Source organism: Schistocerca gregaria, chromosome 10 (assembly GCF_023897955.1).
Source record: "Schistocerca gregaria isolate iqSchGreg1 chromosome 10, iqSchGreg1.2, whole genome shotgun sequence".
Lineage (NCBI taxonomy): Eukaryota > Metazoa > Arthropoda > Insecta > Orthoptera > Acrididae > Schistocerca > Schistocerca gregaria.
In genome coordinates this window covers 36,377,455-36,397,280 of record NC_064929.1, presented here as the reverse complement: position 1 = coordinate 36,397,280, position 19,826 = coordinate 36,377,455, and the positions used below count along the sequence as shown (strand labels likewise).

At 49.0% G+C, this 19,826-nt stretch overlaps 3 non-coding genes across 3 annotated transcripts; all 3 read right to left on the bottom strand.

The window, feature by feature from the left end:
• Positions 1–10,985: 10,985 nt before the first annotated feature.
• Positions 10,986–11,058, bottom strand: Trnaa-cgc (transfer RNA alanine (anticodon CGC)). The gene has a single exon. It is a non-coding gene; the product is annotated as a tRNA-Ala (tRNA).
• Positions 11,059–14,145: 3,087 nt separating this feature from the next.
• Positions 14,146–14,218, bottom strand: Trnaa-cgc (transfer RNA alanine (anticodon CGC)). Its single transcript has one exon. It is a non-coding gene; the product is annotated as a tRNA-Ala (tRNA).
• A 1,518-nt stretch (positions 14,219–15,736) lies between these two features.
• Positions 15,737–15,809, bottom strand: Trnaa-cgc (transfer RNA alanine (anticodon CGC)). Its single transcript has one exon. It is a non-coding gene; the product is annotated as a tRNA-Ala (tRNA).
• Positions 15,810–19,826: the final 4,017 nt, after the last annotated feature.

The window sequence follows — 19,826 nt, the reverse complement described above, 5'->3', positions numbered from 1 at the left end:
GGTTTGTAGCGGTGAAGGGAGCAGAGTACAAAGGCGCGGACACGTTCATATACACAAAAGTTCCAAGTAGTTTCGATGCTCTGGTATTACAAATGCAAATTCCGTCTGTTTTTAACGTCTTAAATTGAAAGAGCCGTCACAAATTGCTCCGTTTTCACTCCTTGTCGACAATCATACAGCACCTGAGGTAACAAACACATCTCGAGCCCCATTGTGCACTCCATTATTCATGAAAACTCAGTGCCTTGCTCTTTACCACTGTGTACCAATCTTGTCGTCCAACTACAAAACACTGGGCCACAACAAGTTTCCGCGTCTCCATTGCACTGCGCATACTACAAAACGCTCCCCAAACTTGGCACTCACCCACGCAGCCGACTTTTCCGACTTTCCACGACGCTCACGCAACGCTTACGCTAGTGACAGCATTATTTATAGTTCGACGTCGCGCCAAAGCGAATGAGCACATTTCGCCTACGGCTTAGGCCGCCCTCCTAGAGTGGCTGCTCGGTGTCTGCAGGCAGCGAGGGTCTGCTAGCTTCCTGTGTTCGCACCTATGTAACCTGTGCTTGCTTGTCAGAGACAGACTATCGCAAAACATACAACTCACTCCATGAATTGATTGCTACGGCATCTGTTATCAGCAGTCACAACTAGCAACACCAGTAGCAGCCGACTGCACGCAAAGAATAGGAATGTGCAGTGGGATTTACGTGAACTCGGCGCAAGGCAGATCTTTCCGACATAGGCTTGAGAATCTTACGGGAACACTTGTACTGTTTCTAAATTAAGTGGTGGCGTGGAATGAGGGTGCTTCCCGCGCACTAATTACAGCACGCTTGCCAATTGTGGATGCTAATCATTCGCTTGTATCTTCCTAGACACATCTGCAGGCTGAGAGTTATTCCACTTGCATGGCAAGGTGCGCATGTAGGTGTGTTAAAAATTCTGGAGGCACTGGGTATTGATCCCAGTACCTCTCGCATACTAAGCGAGCGCTCTACCATCTCAGCTACGCCCGCCCCCCACGAAGACTAATGGTCTACATACAGCCATATAGACGACACAGACCCTTGCACTCCCATTATTCAGCAGACAAACACTACTCTCTATGTATCCATTAGGGTGTACTTCAGGTTTCGTGCATTCTGTATCGAATCGTAGTTGGCCACAATGAAAGTGGCACGTATAACGTTGAAAATAGAGTTCGGACACCGCTCTGAGTAAGACGAACGTGTTGTCCACCCTCTAGACTTCAATGAGGTTAAGCCGTGATACCTAAGACAGATCTGCACTCGATGACACCTCGATAACAGCCGGTCCCCACACTTACATCTTGCTCTCCTTACGTCAGTATACATCATATCAGTCTGTGACGCTGGCTTTGCAACATCTTGCGTGCCTTTAGGTTCGCCGCGACCAACGCTTACAATGCACTGACCACAAAAAATGGAGGCGCCGCGGCTTGAACCCTGCACCTTTCACATGCGAAGCGAACGCTCTACCAACTGAGCTACGCCCCAGGCACGACCAAACTGCGCTATTCCCCATTCATTGCGACTCTGATGTGCACGGACACGATGGTTGGTTGGTTTGTAGCGGTGAAGGGAGCAGAGTATAAAGGCGCGGACACGTTCATATACACAAAAGTTCCAAGTAGTTTCGATGCTCTGGTATTACAAATGCAAATTCCGTCTGTTTTTAACGTCTTAAATTGAAAGAGCCGTCACAAATTGCTCCGTTTTCACTCCTTGTCGACAATCATACAGCACCTGAGGTAACAAACACATCTCGAGCCCCATTGTGCACTCCATTATTCATGCCAACTCAGTGCCTCGCTCTTTACTACTGTGTACTAATCTTGTCGTCCAACTGCAAAACACTGGGCCACAACAAGTTTCCGCGTCTCCATTGCACTGCGCATACTACAAAACGCTCCCCAAACTTGGCACTCACCCACGCAGCCGACTTTTCCGACTTTCCACGACGCTCACGCAACGCTCACGCTAGTGACAGCATTATTTATAGTTCGACGTCGCGCCAAGGCGAATGAGCACATTTCGCCTACGGCTTAGGCCACCCTCCTAGAGTGGCTGCTCGGTGTATGCAGGCAGCGAGGGTCTGCTAGCTTCCTGTGTTCGCACCTATGTCACCTGTGCTTGATTGTCAGAGACAGACTATCGCAAAACATACAACTCACTCCATGAATTGATTGCTACGGCATCTGTTATCAGCAGTCACAACTAGCAACACAAGTAGCAGCCGACTGCACGCAAAGAATAGGAATGTGCAGTGGGATTTACGTGAACTCGGCGCAAGGCAGATCTTTCCGACATAGGCTTGAGAATCTTACGGGAACACTTGTACTGTTTCTAAATAAAGTGTATGCGTGGGAGGAGGGTGCTTCCCGAGCACTAATAACAGCACGCTTGCCAATTGTGGATGCTAATCATTCGCTTGTATCTTCCTAGACACATCTGCAGGCTGAGAATTATTCCACTTGCATGGCAAGGTGCGCATGTAGGTGTGTTACAAATTCCGGAGGCACTGGGTATTGATCCCAGTACCTCTCGCATACTAAGCGAGCGCTCTACCATCTGAGCTACGCCCGCCCCCCACGAAGACTAATGGTGCTACATACAGCCATATAGACGACACAGACCCTTGCACTCCCATTATTCAGCAGACAAACACTACTCTCTATGTATCCATTAGGGTGTACTTCAGGTTTCGTGCATTCTGTATCGAATCGTAGTTGGCCACAATGAAAGTGGCACGTATAACGTTGAAAATAGAGTTCGGACACCGCTCTGAGTAAGACGAACGTGTTGTCCACCCTCTAGACTTCAATGAGGTTAAGCCGTGATACCTAAGACAGATCTGCACTCGATGACACCTCGATAACAGCCGGTCCCCACACTTACATCTTGCTCTCCTTACGTCAGTATACATCATATCAGTCTGTGACGCTGGCTTTGCAACATCTTGCGTGCCTTTAGGTTCGCCGCGACCAACACTTACAATGCACTGACCACAAAAAATTGAGGCGCCGCGGCTTGAACCCTGCACCTTTCACATGCGAATCGAACGCTCTACCAACTGAGCTACGCCCCAGGCACGACCAAACTGCGCTATTCCCCATTCTTTGCGACTCTGATGCGCACGGACACGATGGTTGGTTGGTTTGTAGCGGTGAAGGGAGCAGAGTACAAAGGCGCGGACACGTTCATATACACAAAAGTTCCAAGTAGCTTCGATGCTCTGGTATTACAAATGCAAATTCCGTCTGTTTTTAACGTCTTAAATTGAAAGAGCCGTCACAAATTGCTCCGTTTTCACTCCTTGTCGACAATCATACAGCACCTGAGGTAACAAACACATCTCGAGCCCCATTGTGCACTCCATTATTCATGCCAACTCAGTGCCTCGCTCTTTACTATTGTGTACTAATCTTGTCGTCCAACTGCAAAACACTGGGCCACAACAAGTTTCCGCGTCTCCATTGCACTGCGCATACTACAAAACGCTCCCCAAACTTGGCACTCACCCACGCAGCCGACTTTTCCGACTTTCCACGACGCTCACGCAACGCTCACGCTAGTGACAGCATTATTTATAGTTCGACGTCGCGCCAAGGCGAATGAGCACATTTCGCCTACGGCTTAGGCCACCCTCCTAGAGTGGCTGCTCGGTGTATGCAGGCAGCGAGGGTCTGCTAGCTTCCTGTGTTCGCACCTATGTCACCTGTGCTTGATTGTCAGAGACAGACTATCGCAAAACATACAACTCACTCCATGAATTGATTGCTACGGCATCTGTTATCAGCAGTCACAACTAGCAACACAAGTAGCAGCCGACTGCACGCAAAGAATAGGAATGTGCAGTGGGATTTACGTGAACTCGGCGCAAGGCAGATCTTTCCGACATAGGCTTGAGAATCTTACGGGAACACTTGTACTGTTTCTAAATAAAGTGTATGCGTGGGAGGAGGGTGCTTCCCGCGCACTAATTACAGCACGCTTGCCAATTGTGGATGCTAATCATTCGCTTGTATCTTCCTAGACACATCTGCAGGCTGAGAATTATTCCACTTGCATGGCAAGGTGCGCATGTAGGTGTGTTACAAATTCCGGAGGCACTGGGTATTGATCCCAGTACCTCTCGCATACTAAGCGAGCGCTCTACCATCTGAGCTACGCCCGCCCCCCACGAAGACTAATGGTGCTACATACAGCCATATAGACGACACAGACCCTTGCACTCCCATTATTCAGCAGACAAACACTACTCTCTATGTATCCATTAGGGTGTACTTCAGGTTTCGTGCATTCTGTATCGAATCGTAGTTGGCCACAATGAAAGTGGCACGTATAACGTTGAAAATAGAGTTCGGACACCGCTCTGAGTAAGACGAACGTGTTGTCCACCCTCTAGACTTCAATGAGGTTAAGCCGTGATACCTAAGACAGATCTGCACTCGATGACACCTCGATAACAGCCGGTCCCCACACTTACATCTTGCTCTCCTTACGTCAGTATACATCATATCAGTCTGTGACGCTGGCTTTGCAACATCTTGCGTGCCTTTAGGTTCGCCGCGACCAACACTTACAATGCACTGACCACAAAAAATTGAGGCGCCGCGGCTTGAACCCTGCACCTTTCACATGCGAATCGAACGCTCTACCAACTGAGCTACGCCCCAGGCACGACCAAACTGCGCTATTCCCCATTCTTTGCGACTCTGATGCGCACGGACACGATGGTTGGTTGGTTTGTAGCGGTGAAGGGAGCAGAGTACAAAGGCGCGGACACGTTCATATACACAAAAGTTCCAAGTAGCTTCGATGCTCTGGTATTACAAATGCAAATTCCGTCTGTTTTTAACGTCTTAAATTGAAAGAGCCGTCACAAATTGCTCCGTTTTCACTCCTTGTCGACAATCATACAGCACCTGAGGTAACAAACACATCTCGAGCCCCATTGTGCACTCCATTATTCATGCCAACTCAGTGCCTCGCTCTTTACTACTGTGTACTAATCTTGTCGTCCAACTGCAAAACACTGGGCCACAACAAGTTTCCGCGTCTCCATTGCACTGCGCATACTACAAAACGCTCCCCAAACTTGGCACTCACCCACGCAGCCGACTTTTCCGACTTTCCACGACGCTCACGCAACGCTCACGCTAGTGACAGCATTATTTATAGTTCGACGTCGCGCCAAGGCGAATGAGCACATTTCGCCTACGGCTTAGGCCACCCTCCTAGAGTGGCTGCTCGGTGTATGCAGGCAGCGAGGGTCTGCTAGCTTCCTGTGTTCGCACCTATGTCACCTGTGCTTGATTGTCAGAGACAGACTATCGCAAAACATACAACTCACTCCATGAATTGATTGCTACGGCATCTGTTATCAGCAGTCACAACTAGCAACACAAGTAGCAGCCGACTGCACGCAAAGAATAGGAATGTGCAGTGGGATTTACGTGAACTCGGCGCAAGGCAGATCTTTCCGACATAGGCTTGAGAATCTTACGGGAACACTTGTACTGTTTCTAAATAAAGTGTAGGCGTGGGAGGAGGGTGCTCCCCGAGCACTAATAACAGCACGCTTGCCAATTGTGGATGCTAATCATTCGCTTGTATCTTCCTCGACACATCTGCAGGCTGAGAATTATTCCACTTGCATGGCAAGGTGCGCATGTAGGTGTGTTACAAATTCCGGAGGCACTGGGTATTGATCCCAGTACCTCTCGCATACTAAGCGAGCGCTCTACCATCTGAGCTACGCCCGCCCCCCACGAAGACTAATGGTGCTACATACAGCCATATAGACGACACAGACCCTTGCACTCCCATTATTCAGCAGACAAACACTACTCTCTATGTATCCATTAGGGTGTACTTCAGGTTTCGTGCATTCTGTATCGAATCGTAGTTGGCCACAATGAAAGTGGCACGTATAACGTTGAAAATAGAGTTCGGACACCGCTCTGAGTAAGACGAAGGTGTTGTCCACCCTCTAGACTTCAATGAGGTTAAGCCGTGATACCTAAGACAGATCTGCACTCGATGACACCTCGATAACAGCCGGTCCCCACACTTACATCTTGCTCTCCTTACGTCAGTATACATCATATCAGTCTGTGACGCTGGCTTTGCAACATCTTGCGTGCCTTTAGGTTCGCCGCGACCAACACTTACAATGCACTGACCACAAAAAATTGAGGCGCCGCGGCTTGAACCCTGCACCTTTCACATGCGAATCGAACGCTCTACCAACTGAGCTACGCCCCAGGCACGACCAAACTGCGCTATTCCCCATTCTTTGCGACTCTGATGCGCACGGACACGATGGTTGGTTGGTTTGTAGCGGTGAAGGGAGCAGAGTACAAAGGCGCGGACACGTTCATATACACAAAAGTTCCAAGTAGCTTCGATGCTCTGGTATTACAAATGCAAATTCCGTCTGTTTTTAACGTCTTAAATTGAAAGAGCCGTCACAAATTGCTCCGTTTTCACTCCTTGTCGACAATCATACAGCACCTGAGGTAACAAACACATCTCGAGCCCCATTGTGCACTCCATTATTCATGCCAACTCAGTGCCTCGCTCTTTACTACTGTGTACTAATCTTGTCGTCCAACTGCAAAACACTGGGCCACAACAAGTTTCCGCGTCTCCATTGCACTGCGCATACTACAAAACGCTCCCCAAACTTGGCACTCACCCACGCAGCCGACTTTTCCGACTTTCCACGACGCTCACGCAACGCTCACGCTAGTGACAGCATTATTTATAGTTCGACGTCGCGCCAAGGCGAATGAGCACATTTCGCCTACGGCTTAGGCCACCCTCCTAGAGTGGCTGCTCGGTGTATGCAGGCAGCGAGGGTCTGCTAGCTTCCTGTGTTCGCACCTATGTCACCTGTGCTTGATTGTCAGAGACAGACTATCGCAAAACATACAACTCACTCCATGAATTGATTGCTACGGCATCTGTTATCAGCAGTCACAACTAGCAACACAAGTAGCAGCCGACTGCACGCAAAGAATAGGAATGTGCAGTGGGATTTACGTGAACTCGGCGCAAGGCAGATCTTTCCGACATAGGCTTGAGAATCTTACGGGAACACTTGTACTGTTTCTAAATAAAGTGTATGCGTGGGAGGAGGGTGCTCCCCGAGCACTAATAACAGCACGCTTGCCAATTGTGGATGCTAATCATTCGCTTGTATCTTCCTAGACACATCTGCAGGCTGAGAATTATTCCACTTGCATGGCAAGGTGCGCATGTAGGTGTGTTACAAATTCCGGAGGCACTGGGTATTGATCCCAGTACCTCTCGCATACTAAGCGAGCGCTCTACCATCTGAGCTACGCCCGCCCCCCACGAAGACTAATGGTGCTACATACAGCCATATAGACGACACAGACCCTTGCACTCCCATTATTCAGCAGACAAACACTACTCTCTATGTATCCATTAGGGTGTACTTCAGGTTTCGTGCATTCTGTATCGAATCGTAGTTGGCCACAATGAAAGTGGCACGTATAACGTTGAAAATAGAGTTCGGACACCGCTCTGAGTAAGACGAACGTGTTGTCCACCCTCTAGACTTCAATGAGGTTAAGCCGTGATACCTAAGACAGATCTGCACTCGATGACACCTCGATAACAGCCGGTCCCCACACTTACATCTTGCTCTCCTTACGTCAGTATACATCATATCAGTCTGTGACGCTGGCTTTGCAACATCTTGCGTGCCTTTAGGTTCGCCGCGACCAACACTTACAATGCACTGACCACAAAAAATTGAGGCGCCGCGGCTTGAACCCTGCACCTTTCACATGCGAATCGAACGCTCTACCAACTGAGCTACGCCCCAGGCACGACCAAACTGCGCTATTCCCCATTCTTTGCGACTCTGATGCGCACGGACACGATGGTTGGTTGGTTTGTAGCGGTGAAGGGAGCAGAGTACAAAGGCGCGGACACGTTCATATACACAAAAGTTCCAAGTAGCTTCGATGCTCTGGTATTACAAATGCAAATTCCGTCTGTTTTTAACGTCTTAAATTGAAAGAGCCGTCACAAATTGCTCCGTTTTCACTCCTTGTCGACAATCATACAGCACCTGAGGTAACAAACACATCTCGAGCCCCATTGTGTACTCCATTATTCATGCCAACTCAGTGCCTCGCTCTTTACTACTGTGTACTAATCTTGTCGTCCAACTGCAAAACACTGGGCCACAACAAGTTTCCGCGTCTCCATTGCACTGCGCATACTACAAAACGCTCCCCAAACTTGGCACTCACCCACGCAGCCGACTTTTCCGACTTTCCACGACGCTCACGCTAGTGACAGCATTATTTATAGTTCGACGTCGCGCCAAAGCGAATGAGCACATTTCGCCTACGGCTTAGGCCGCCCTCCTAGAGTGGCTGCTCGGTGTCTGCAGGCAGCGACGGTCTGCTAGCTTCCTGTGTTCGCACCTATGTAACCTGTGCTTGCTTGTCAGAGACAGACTATCGCAAAACATACAACTCACTCCATGAATTGATTGCTACGGCATCTGTTATCAGCAGTCACAACTAGCAACACCAGTAGCAGCCGACTGCACGCAAAGAATAGGAATGTGCAGTGGGATTTACGTGAACTCGGCGCAAGGCAGATCTTTCCGACATAGGCTTGAGAATCTTACGGGAACACTTGTACTGTTTCTAAATTAAGTGGTGGCGTGGAAGGAGGGTGCTTCCCGCGCACTAATTACAGCACGCTTGCCAATTGTGGATGCTAATCATTCGCTTGTATCTTCCTAGACACATCTGCAGGCTGAGAATTATTCCACTTGCATGGCAAGGTGCGCATGTAGGTGTGTTAAAAGTTCTGGAGGCACTGGGTATTGATCCCAGTACCTCTCGCATACTAAGCGAGCGCTCTACCATCTGAAATACGCCCGCCCCCCACGAAGACTAATGGTGCTACATACAGCCATATAGACGACACAGACCCTTGCACTCCCATTATTCAGCAGACAAACACTACTCTCTATGTATCCATTAGGGTGTACTTCAGGTTTCGTGCATTCTGTATCGAATCGTAGTTGGCCACAATGAAAGTGGCACGTATAACGTTGAAAATAGAGTTCGGACACCGCTCTGAGTAAGACGAACGTGTTGTCCACCCTCTAGACTTCAATGAGGTTAAGCCGTGATACCTAAGACAGATCTGCACTCGATGACACCTCGATAACAGCCGGTCCCCACACTTACATCTTGCTCTCCTTACGTCAGTATACATCATATCAGTCTGTGACGCTGGCTTTGCAACATCTTGCGTGCCTTTAGGTTCGCCGCGACCAACGCTTACAATGCACTGACCACAAAAAATGGAGGCGCCGCGGCTTGAACCCTGCACCTTTCATATGCGAAGCGAACGCTCTACCAACTGAGCTACGCCCCATGCACGACCAAACTGCGCTATTCCCCATTCTTTGCGACTCTGATGCGCACGGACACGATGGTTGGTTGGTTTGTAGCGGTGAAGGGAGCAGAGTACAAAGGCGCGGACACGTTCATATACACAAAAGTTCCAAGTAGTTTAGATGCTCTGGTATTACAAATGCAAATTCCGTCTGTTTTTAACGTCTTAAATTGAAAGAGCCGTCACAAATTGCTCCGTTTTCACTCCTTGTCGACAATCATACAGCACCTGAGGTAACAAACACATCTCGAGCCCCATTGTGCACTCCATTATTCATGAAAACTCAGTGCCTCGCTCTTTACCACTGTGTACCAATCTTGTCGTCCAACTACAAAACACTGGGCCACAACAAGTTTCCGCGTCTCCATTGCACTGCGCATACTACAAAACGCTCCCCAAACTTGGCACTCACCCAAGCAGCCGACTTTTCCGACTTTCCACGACGCTCACGCAACGCTTACGCTAGTGACAGCATTATTTATAGTTCGACGTCGCGCCAAAGCGAATGAGCACATTTCGCCTACGGCTTAGGCCGCCCTCCTAGAGTGGCTGCTCGGTGTCTGCAGGCAGCGACGGTCTGCTAGCTTCCTGTGTTCGCACCTATGTCACCTGTGCTTGCTTGTCAGAGACAGACTATCGCAAAACATACAACTCACTCCATGAATTGATTGCTACGGCATCTGTTATCAGCAGTCACAACTAGCAACACCAGTAGCAGCCGACTGCACGCAAAGAATAGGAATGTGCAGTGGGATTTACGTGAACTCGGCGCAAGGCAGATCTTTCCGACATAGGCTTGAGAATCTTACGGGAACACTAGTACTGTTTCTAAATTAAGTGGTGGCGTGGAAGGAGGGTGCTTCCCGCGCACTAATTACAGCACGCTTGCCAATTGTGGATGCTAATCATTCGCTTGTATCTTCCTAGACACATCTGCAGGCTGAGAATTATTCCACTTGCATGGCAAGGTGCGCATGTAGGTGTGTTAAAAATTCTGGAGGCACTGGATATTGATCCCAGTACCTCTCGCATACTAAGCGAGCGCTCTACCATCTGAGCTACGCCCGCCCCCCACGAAGACTAATGGTGCTACATACAGCCATATAGACGACACAGACCCTTGCACTCCCATTATTCAGCAGACAAACACTACTCTCTATGTATCCATTAGGGTGTACTTCAGGTTTCGTGCATTCTGTATCGAATCGTAGTTGGCCACAATGAAAGTGGCACGTATAACGTTGAAAATAGAGTTCGGACACCGCTCTGACTAAGACGAACGTGTTGTCCACCCTCTAGACTTCAATGAGGTTAAGCCGTGATACCTAAGACAGATCTGCACTCGATGACACCTCGATAACAGCCGGTCCCCACACTTACATCTTGCTCTCCTTACGTCAGTATACATCATATCAGTCTGTGACGCTGGCTTTGCAACATCTTGCGTGCCTTTAGGTTCGCCGCGACCAACACTTACAATGCACTGACCACAAAAAATTGAGGCGCCGCGGCTTGAACCCTGCACCTTTCACATGCGAAGCGAACGCTCTACCAACTGAGCTACGCCCCAGGCACGACCAAACTGCGCTATTCCCCATTCTTTGCGACTCTGATGCGCACGGACACGATGGTTGGTTGGTTTGTAGCGGTGAAGGGAGCAGAGTACAAAGGCGCGGACACGTTCATATACACAAAAGTTCCAAGTAGCTTCGATGCTCTGGTATTACAAATGCAAATTCCCTCTGTTTTTAACGTCTTAAATTGAAAGAGCCGTCACAAATGGCTCCGTTTTCACTCCTTGTCGACAATCATACAGCACCTGAGGTAACAAACACATCTCGAGCCCCATTGTGCACTCCATTATTCATGCCAACTCAGTGCCTCGCTCTTTACTACTGTGTACTAATCTTGTCGTCCAACTGCAAAACACTGGGCCACAACAAGTTTCCGCGTCTCCATTGCACTGCGCATACTACAAAACGCTCCCCAAACTTCGCACTCACCCACGCAGCCGACTTTTCCGACTTTCCACGCCGCTCACGCTAGTGACAGCATTATTTATAGTTCGACGTCGCGCCAAAGCGAATGAGCACATTTCGCCTACGGCTTAGGCCGCCCTCCTAGAGTGGCTGCTCGGTGTCTGCAGGCAGCGACGGTCTGCTAGCTTCCTGTGTTCGCACCTATGTAACCTGTGCTTGCTTGTCAGAGACAGACTATCGCAAAACATACAACTCACTCCATGAATTGATTGCTACGGCATCTGTTATCAGCAGTCACAACTAGCAACACCAGTAGCAGCCGACTGCACGCAAAGAATAGGAATGTGCAGTGGGATTTACGTGAACTCGGCGCAAGGCAGATCTTTCCGACATAGGCTTGAGAATCTTACGGGAACACTAGTACTGTTTCTAAATTAAGTGGTGGCGTGGAAGGAGGGTGCTTCCCGCGCACTAATTACAGCACGCTTGCCAATTGTGGATGCTAATCATTCGCTTGTATCTTCCTAGACACATCTGCAGGCTGAGAATTATTCCACTTGCATGGCAAGGTGCGCATGTAGGTGTGTTAAAAATTCTGGAGGCACTGGATATTGATCCCAGTACCTCTCGCATACTAAGCGAGCGCTCTACCATCTGAGCTACGCCCGCCCCCCACGAAGACTAATGGTGCTACATACAGCCATATAGACGACACAGACCCTTTCACTCCCATTATTCAGCAGACAAACACTACTCTCTATGTATCCATTAGGGTGTACTTCAGGTTTCGTGCATTCTGTATCGAATCGTAGTTGGCCACAATGAAAGTGGCACGTATAACGTTGAAAATAGAGTTCGGACACCGCTCTGACTAAGACGAACGTGTTGTCCACCCTCTAGACTTCAATGAGGTTAAGCCGTGATACCTAAGACAGATCTGCACTCGATGACACCTCGATAACAGCCGGTCCCCACACTTACATCTTGCTCTCCTTACGTCAGTATACTTCATATCAGTCTGTGACGCTGGCTTTGCAACATCTTGCGTGCCTTTAGGTTCGCCGCGACCAACACTTACAATGCACTGACCACAAAAAATTGAGGCGCCGCGGCTTGAAACCTGCACCTTTCACATGCGAAGCGAACGCTCTACCAACTGAGCTACGCCCCAGGCACGACCAAACTGCGCTATTCCCCATTCTTTGCGACTCTGATGCGCACGGACACGATGGTTGGTTGGTTTGTAGCGGTGAAGGGAGCAGAGTACAAAGGCGCGGACACGTTCATATACACAAAAGTTCCAAGTAGCTTCGATGCTCTGGTATTACAAATGCAAATTCCCTCTGTTTTTAACGTCTTAAATTGAAAGAGCCGTCACAAATGGCTCCGTTTTCACTCCTTGTCGACAATCATACAGCACCTGAGGTAACAAACACATCTCGAGCCCCATTGTGCACTCCATTATTCATGCCAACTCAGTGCCTTGCTCTTTACTACTGTGTACTAATCTTGTCGTCCAACTGCAAAACACTGGGCCACAACAAGTTTCCGCGTCTCCATTGCACTGCGCATACTACAAAACGCTCCCCAAACTTGGCACTCACCCACGCAGCCGACTTTTCCGACTTTCCACGCCGCTCACGCTAGTGACAGCATTATTTATAGTTCGACGTCGCGCCAAAGCGAATGAGCACATTTCGCCTACGGCTTAGGCCGCCCTCCTAGAGTGGCTGCTCGGTGTCTGCAGGCAGCGACGGTCTGCTAGCTTCCTGTGTTCGCACCTATGTAACCTGTGCTTGCTTGTCAGAGACAGACTATCGCAAAACATACAACTCACTCCATGAATTGATTGCTACGGCATCTGATATCAGCAGTCACAACTAGCAACACCAGTAGCAGCCGACTGCACGCAAAGAATAGGAATGTGCAGTGGGATTTACGTGAACTCGGCGCAAGGCAGATCTTTCCGACATAGGCTTGAGAATCTTACGGGAACACTTGTACTGTTTCTAAATAAAGTGTAGGCGTGGGAGGAGGGTGCTTCCCGCGCACTAATAACAGCACGCTTGCCAATTGTGGATGCTAATCATTCGCTTGTATCTTCCTAGACACATCTGCAGGCTGAGAATTATTCCACTTGCATGGCATGGTGCGCATGTAGGTGTGTTAAAAGTTCTGGAGGCACTGGGTATTGATCCCAGTACCTCACGCTTACTAAGCGAGCGCTCTACCATCTGAGCTACGCCCGCCCCCCCCGAAGACTAATGGTGCTACATACAGCCATATAGAAGACACAGCCCCTTGCACTCCCATTATTCAGCAGACAAACACTACTCTCTATGTATCCGTTAGGGTGTCTTTCAGGTTTCGTGCATTCTGTATCGAATCGTAGTTGGCCACACTGAAAGTGGCACGTATAACGTCGAAAATAGAGTTCGGACACCGCTCTGAGTAAGACGAAGGTGTTGTCCACCCACTAGACTTCAATGAGGTTAAGCCGTGATACCTAAGACAGATCTGCACTCGATGACACCTCGATTACAGCCGGTCCCCACACTTACATCTTGCTCTCCTTACGTCAGTATACATCATATCAGTTTGTGACGCTGGCTTTGCAACATCTTGCGTGCCTTTAGGTTCGCCGCGACCAACACTTACAATGCACTGACCACAAAAAATTGAGGCGCCGCGGCTTGAACCCTGCACCTTTCACATGCGAAGCGAACGCTCTACCAACTGAGCTACGCCCCAGGCACGACCAAACTGCGCTATTCCCCATTCTTTGCGACTCTGATGCGCACGGACACGATGGTTGGTTGGTTTGTAGCGGTGAAGGGAGCAGAGTACAAAGGCGCGGACACGTTCATATACACAAAAGTTCCAAGTAGTTTCGATGCTCTGGGATTACAAATGCAAATTCCGTCTGTTTTTAACGTCTTAAATTGAAAGAGCCGTCACAAATTGCTCCGTTTTCACTCCTTGTCGACAATCATACAGCACCTGAGGTAACAAACACATCTCGAGCCCCATTGTGCACTCCATTATTCATGCCAACTCAGTGCCTCGCTCTTTACTACTGTGTACTAATCTTGTCGTCCAACTGAAAAACACTGGGCCACAACAAGTTTCCGCGTCTCCATTGCACTGCGCATACTACAAAACGCTCCCCAAACTTGGCACTCACCCACGCAGCCGACTTTTCCGACTTTCCACGACGCCCACGCAACGCTCACGCTAGTGACAGCATTATTTATAGTTCGACGTCGCGCCAAAGCGAATGAGCACATTTCGCCTACGGCTTAGGCCGCCCTCCTAGAGTGGCTGCTCTTTGTCTGCAGGCAGCGAGGGTCTGCTAGCTTCCTGTGTTCGCACCTATGTCATCTGTGCTTGCTTGTCAGAGACAGACTATCGCAAAACATACAACTCACTCCATGAATTGATTGCTACGGCATCTGTTATCAGCAGTCACAACTAGCAACACCAGTAGCAGCCGACTGCACGCAAAGAATAGGAATGTGCAGTGGGATTTACGTGAACTCGGCGCAAGGCAGATCTTTCCGACATAGGCTTGAGAATCTTACGGGAACACTTGTACTGTTTCTAAATAAACTGGTGGCGTGGGAGGAGGGTGCTTCCCGCGCACTAATAACAGCACGCTTGCCAATTGTGGATGCTAATCATTCGCTTGTATCTTCCTAGACACATCTGCAGGCTGAGAATTATTCCACTTGCATGGCAAGGTGCGCATGTAGGTGTGTTAAAAATTCTGGGGGCACTGGATATTGATCCCAGTACCGCTCGCATACTAAGCGAGCGCTCTACCATCTGAGCTACGCCCGCCCCCCACGTAGACTAATGGTGCTACATACAGCCATATAGACGACACAGACCCTTGCACTCCCATTATTCAGCAGACAAACACTACTCTCTATGTATCCGTTAGGGTGTCTTTCAGGTTTCGTGCATTCTGTATCGAATCGTTGTTGGCCACACTGAAAGTGGAACGTATAACGTCGAAAATAGAGTTCGGACACCGCTCTGAGTAAGACGAAGGTGTTGTCCACCCTCTAGACTTCAATGAGGTTAAGCCGTGATACCTAAGACAGATCTGCACTCGATGACACCTCGATAACAGCCGGGCCCCACACTTACATCTTGCTCTCCTTACGTCAGTATACATCATATCAGTCTGTGACGCTGGCTTTGCAACATCTTGCGTGCCTTTAGGTTCCCCGCGACCAACACTTACAATGCACTGACCACAAAAAATTGAGGCGCCGCGGCTTGAACCCTGCACCTTTCACATGCGAAGCGAACGCTCTACCAACTGAGCTACGCCCCAGGCACGACCAAACTGCGCTATTCCCATTCTTTGCGACTCTGATGCGCACGGACACGATGGTTGGTTGGTTTGTAGCGGTGAAGGGAGCAGAGTACAAAGGCGCGGACACGTTCATATACACAAAAGTTCCAAGTAGTTTCGATGCTCTGGTATTACACATGCAAATTCCGTCTGTTTTTAACGTCTTAAATTGAAAGAGCCGTCACAAATTGCTCCGTTTTCACTCCTTGTCGACAATCATACAGCACCTGAGGTAACAAACACATCTCGAGCCCCATTGTGCACTCCATTATTCATGCCAACTCAGTGCCTCGCTCTTTACTACTGTGTACTAATCTTGTCGTCCAACTGCAAAACACTGGGCCACAACAAGTTTCCGCGTCTCCATTGCACTGCGCATACTACAAAACGCTCCCCAAACTTGGCACTCACCCACGCAGCCGACTTTTCCGACTTTCCACGACGCTCACGCAACGCTCACGCTAGTGACAGCATTATTTATAGTTCGACGTCGCGCGAAAGCGAATGAGCACATTTCGCCTACGGCTTAGGCCGCCCTCGTAGAGTGGCTGCTCGGTGTCTGCAGGCAGCGAGGGTCTGCTAGCTTCCTGTGTTCGCACCTATGTCACCTGTGCTTGCTTGTCAGAGACAGACTATCGCAAAACATACAACTCACTCCATGAATTGATTGCTACGGCATCTGTTTTCAGCAGTCACAACTAGCAACACCAGTAGCAGCCGACTGCTCGCAAAGAATAGGAATGTGCAGTGGGATTTACGTGAACTCGGCGCAAGGCAGATCTTTCCGACATAGGCTTGAGAATCTTACGGGAACACTTGTACTGTTTCTAAATAAAGTGTAGGCGTAGGAGGAGGGTGCTTCCCGCGCACTAATAACAGCACGCTTGCCAATTGTGGATGCTAATCATTCGCTTGTATCTTCCGAGACACATCTGCAGGCTGAAAATTATTCCACTTGCATGGCAAGGTGCGCATGTAGGTGTGTTAAAAATTCTGGAGGCACTGGGTATTGATCCCATTACCTCTCGCATACTAAGCGAGCGCTCTACCATCTGAGCTTCGCCCGTCCCCCGAAGACTAATGTTGCTACATACAGCCATATAGACGACACAGACCCTTGCACTCCAGTTATTCAGCAGACAAACACTATTCTCTATGTATCCGTTAGGGTGTCTTTCAGGTTTCGTGCATTCTGTATCGAATCGTAGTTGGCCACAATGAAAGTGGCACGTATAACGTAGAAAATAGAGTTCGGACACCGCTCTGAGTAAGACGAAGGTGTTGTCCACCCTCTAGACTTCAATGAGGTTAAGCCGTGATACCTAAGACAGATCTGCACTCGATGACACCTCGATAACAGCCGGTCCCCACACTTACATCTTGCTCTCCTTACGTCAGTATACATCATATCAGTCTGTGACGCTGGCTTTGCAACATCTTGCGTGCCTTTAGGTTCACCGCGACCAACACTTACCGTGCACTGACCACAAAAAATGGAGGCGCCGCGGCCTGAACCCTGCACCTTTCACATGCGAAGCGAACGCTCTACCAACTGAGCTACGCCACATGCACGACGAAACTGCGCTATTCCCCATTCTTTGCGACTCTGATGCGCACGGACACGATGGTTGGTTGGTTTGTAGCGGTGAAGGGAGCAGAGTACAAAGGCGCGGACACGTTCATATACACAAAAGTTCCAAGTAGTTTCGATGCTCTGGTATTACAAATGCAAATTACGTCTTTTTTTAACGTCTTAAATTGAAAGAGCCGTCACAAATTGCTCCGTTTTCACTCCTTGTCGACAATCATACAGCACCTGAGGTAACAAACACATCTCGAGCCCCATTGTGCACTCCATTATTCATGCCAACTCAGTGCCTCGCTCTTTACTACTGTGTACCAATCTTGTCGTCCAACAGCAAAACACTTTGCCACAACAAGTTTCCGCATCTCCATTGCACTACGCATACTACGAAACGCTCCCCGAACTTGGCACTCACCCACGCAGCCGACTTTTCCGACTTTCCACGACGCTCACGCTAGTGACAGCATTATTTATAGTTCGACGTCGCGCCAAAGCGAATGAGCACATTTCGCCTACGGCTTAGGCCGCCCTCCTAGAGTGGCTGCTCGGTGTCTGCAGGCAGCGAGGGTCTGCTAGCTTCCTGTGTTCGCACCTATGTCACTTGTGCTTGCTTGTCAGAGACAGACTATCGCAAAACATACAACTCACTCCATGAATTGATTGCTACGGCATCTGTTATCAGCAGTCACAACTAGCAACACCAGTAGCAGCCGACTGCACGCAAAGAATAGGAATGTGCAGTGGGATTTACGTGAACTCGGCGCAAGGCAGATCTATCCGACATAGGCTTGAGAATCTTACGGGAACACTTGTACTGCTTCTAAATTAAGTGTAGGCGTGGGAGGAGGGTGCTTCCCGCGCACTAATAACAGCACCTCTCGCATACTAGGCGAGCGCTCTGCCATCTGAGCTACGCCCGCCCCCCCGAAGACTAATGGTGCTACATACAGCCATATAGACGACACAGACCCTTGCACTCCCATTATTCAGCAGACAAACACTACTCTCTATGTATCCGTTAGGGTGTCTTTCAGGTTTCGTGCATTCTGTATCGAATCGTAGTTAGCCACAATGAAAGTGGCACGTATAACGTCGAAAATAGAGTTCGGACACCGCTCTGAGTAAGACGAACGTGTTGTCCACCCTCTAGACTTCAATGAGGTTTAGCCGTGATACCTAAGACAGATCTGCACTCGATGACACCTCGATAACAGCCGGTCCCCACACTTACATCTTGCTCTCCTTACGTCAGTATACATCATATCAGTCTGTGACGCTGGCTTTGCAACATCTTGCGTGCCTTTAGGTTCGCCTCGACCAACACTTACCATGCACTGACCACAAAAAATGGAGGGGCCGCGGCTTGAGCCCTGGACCTTTCACATGCGAAGCGAACGCTCTATCAACTGAGCTACGCCACATGCACGACGAAACTGCGCTATTCCCCATTCTTTGCGACTCTGATGCGCACTGACACGATGGTTGGTTGGTTTGTAGCGGTGAAGGGAGCAGAGTACAAAGGCGCGGACACGTTCATATACACAAAAGTTCCAAGTAGTTTCGATGCTCTGGTATTACAAATGCAAATTCCGTCTGTTTTTAACGTCTTAAATTGAAAGAGCCGTTACAAATTGCTCCGTTTTCACTCCTTGTCGACAATCTACATCTACATCTACATCCGTACTCCGCAAGCCACCTGACGGTGTGTGGCGGAGGGTACCCTGAGTACCTCTATCGGTTCTCCCTTCTATTCCAGTCTCGTATTGTACGTGGAAAGAAGGACTGTCGGTATGCTTGTGTGTGGGCTCTAATCTCTCTGATTTTATCCTCATGGTCTCTTCGCGAGATATACGTAGGAGGGAGCAATATACTGCTTGACTCTTCGGTGAAGGTATGTTCTCGAAACTTCAACAAAAGCCCGTACCGAGCTACTGAGCGTCTCTCCTGCAGAGTCTTCCACTGGAGTTTATCTATCATCTCCGTAACGCTTTCGCAATTACTAAATGATGCTGTAACGAAGCGCGCTGCTCTCCGTTGGATCTTCTCTATCTCTTCTATCAACCCTACCTGGTGCGGATCCCACACTGCTGAGCAGTATTCAAGCATTGGGCGAACAAGCGTACTGTAACCTACTTCCTTTGTTGTCGGATTGCATTTCCTTAGGATTCTTCCAATGAATCTCAGTCTGTCATCTGCTTTACCGACGATCAACTTTATATGATCATTCCATTTTAAATCACTCCTAATGCGTACTCCCAGATAATTTATGGAATTAACTGCTTCCAGTTGCTGACCTGCTATTTTGTAGCTAAATGATAAGGGACCTATCTTTCTATGTATTCGCATCACATTACACTTCGCTACATTGAGATTCAATTGCCATTCCGTGCACCATGCGTCAATTCGCTGCA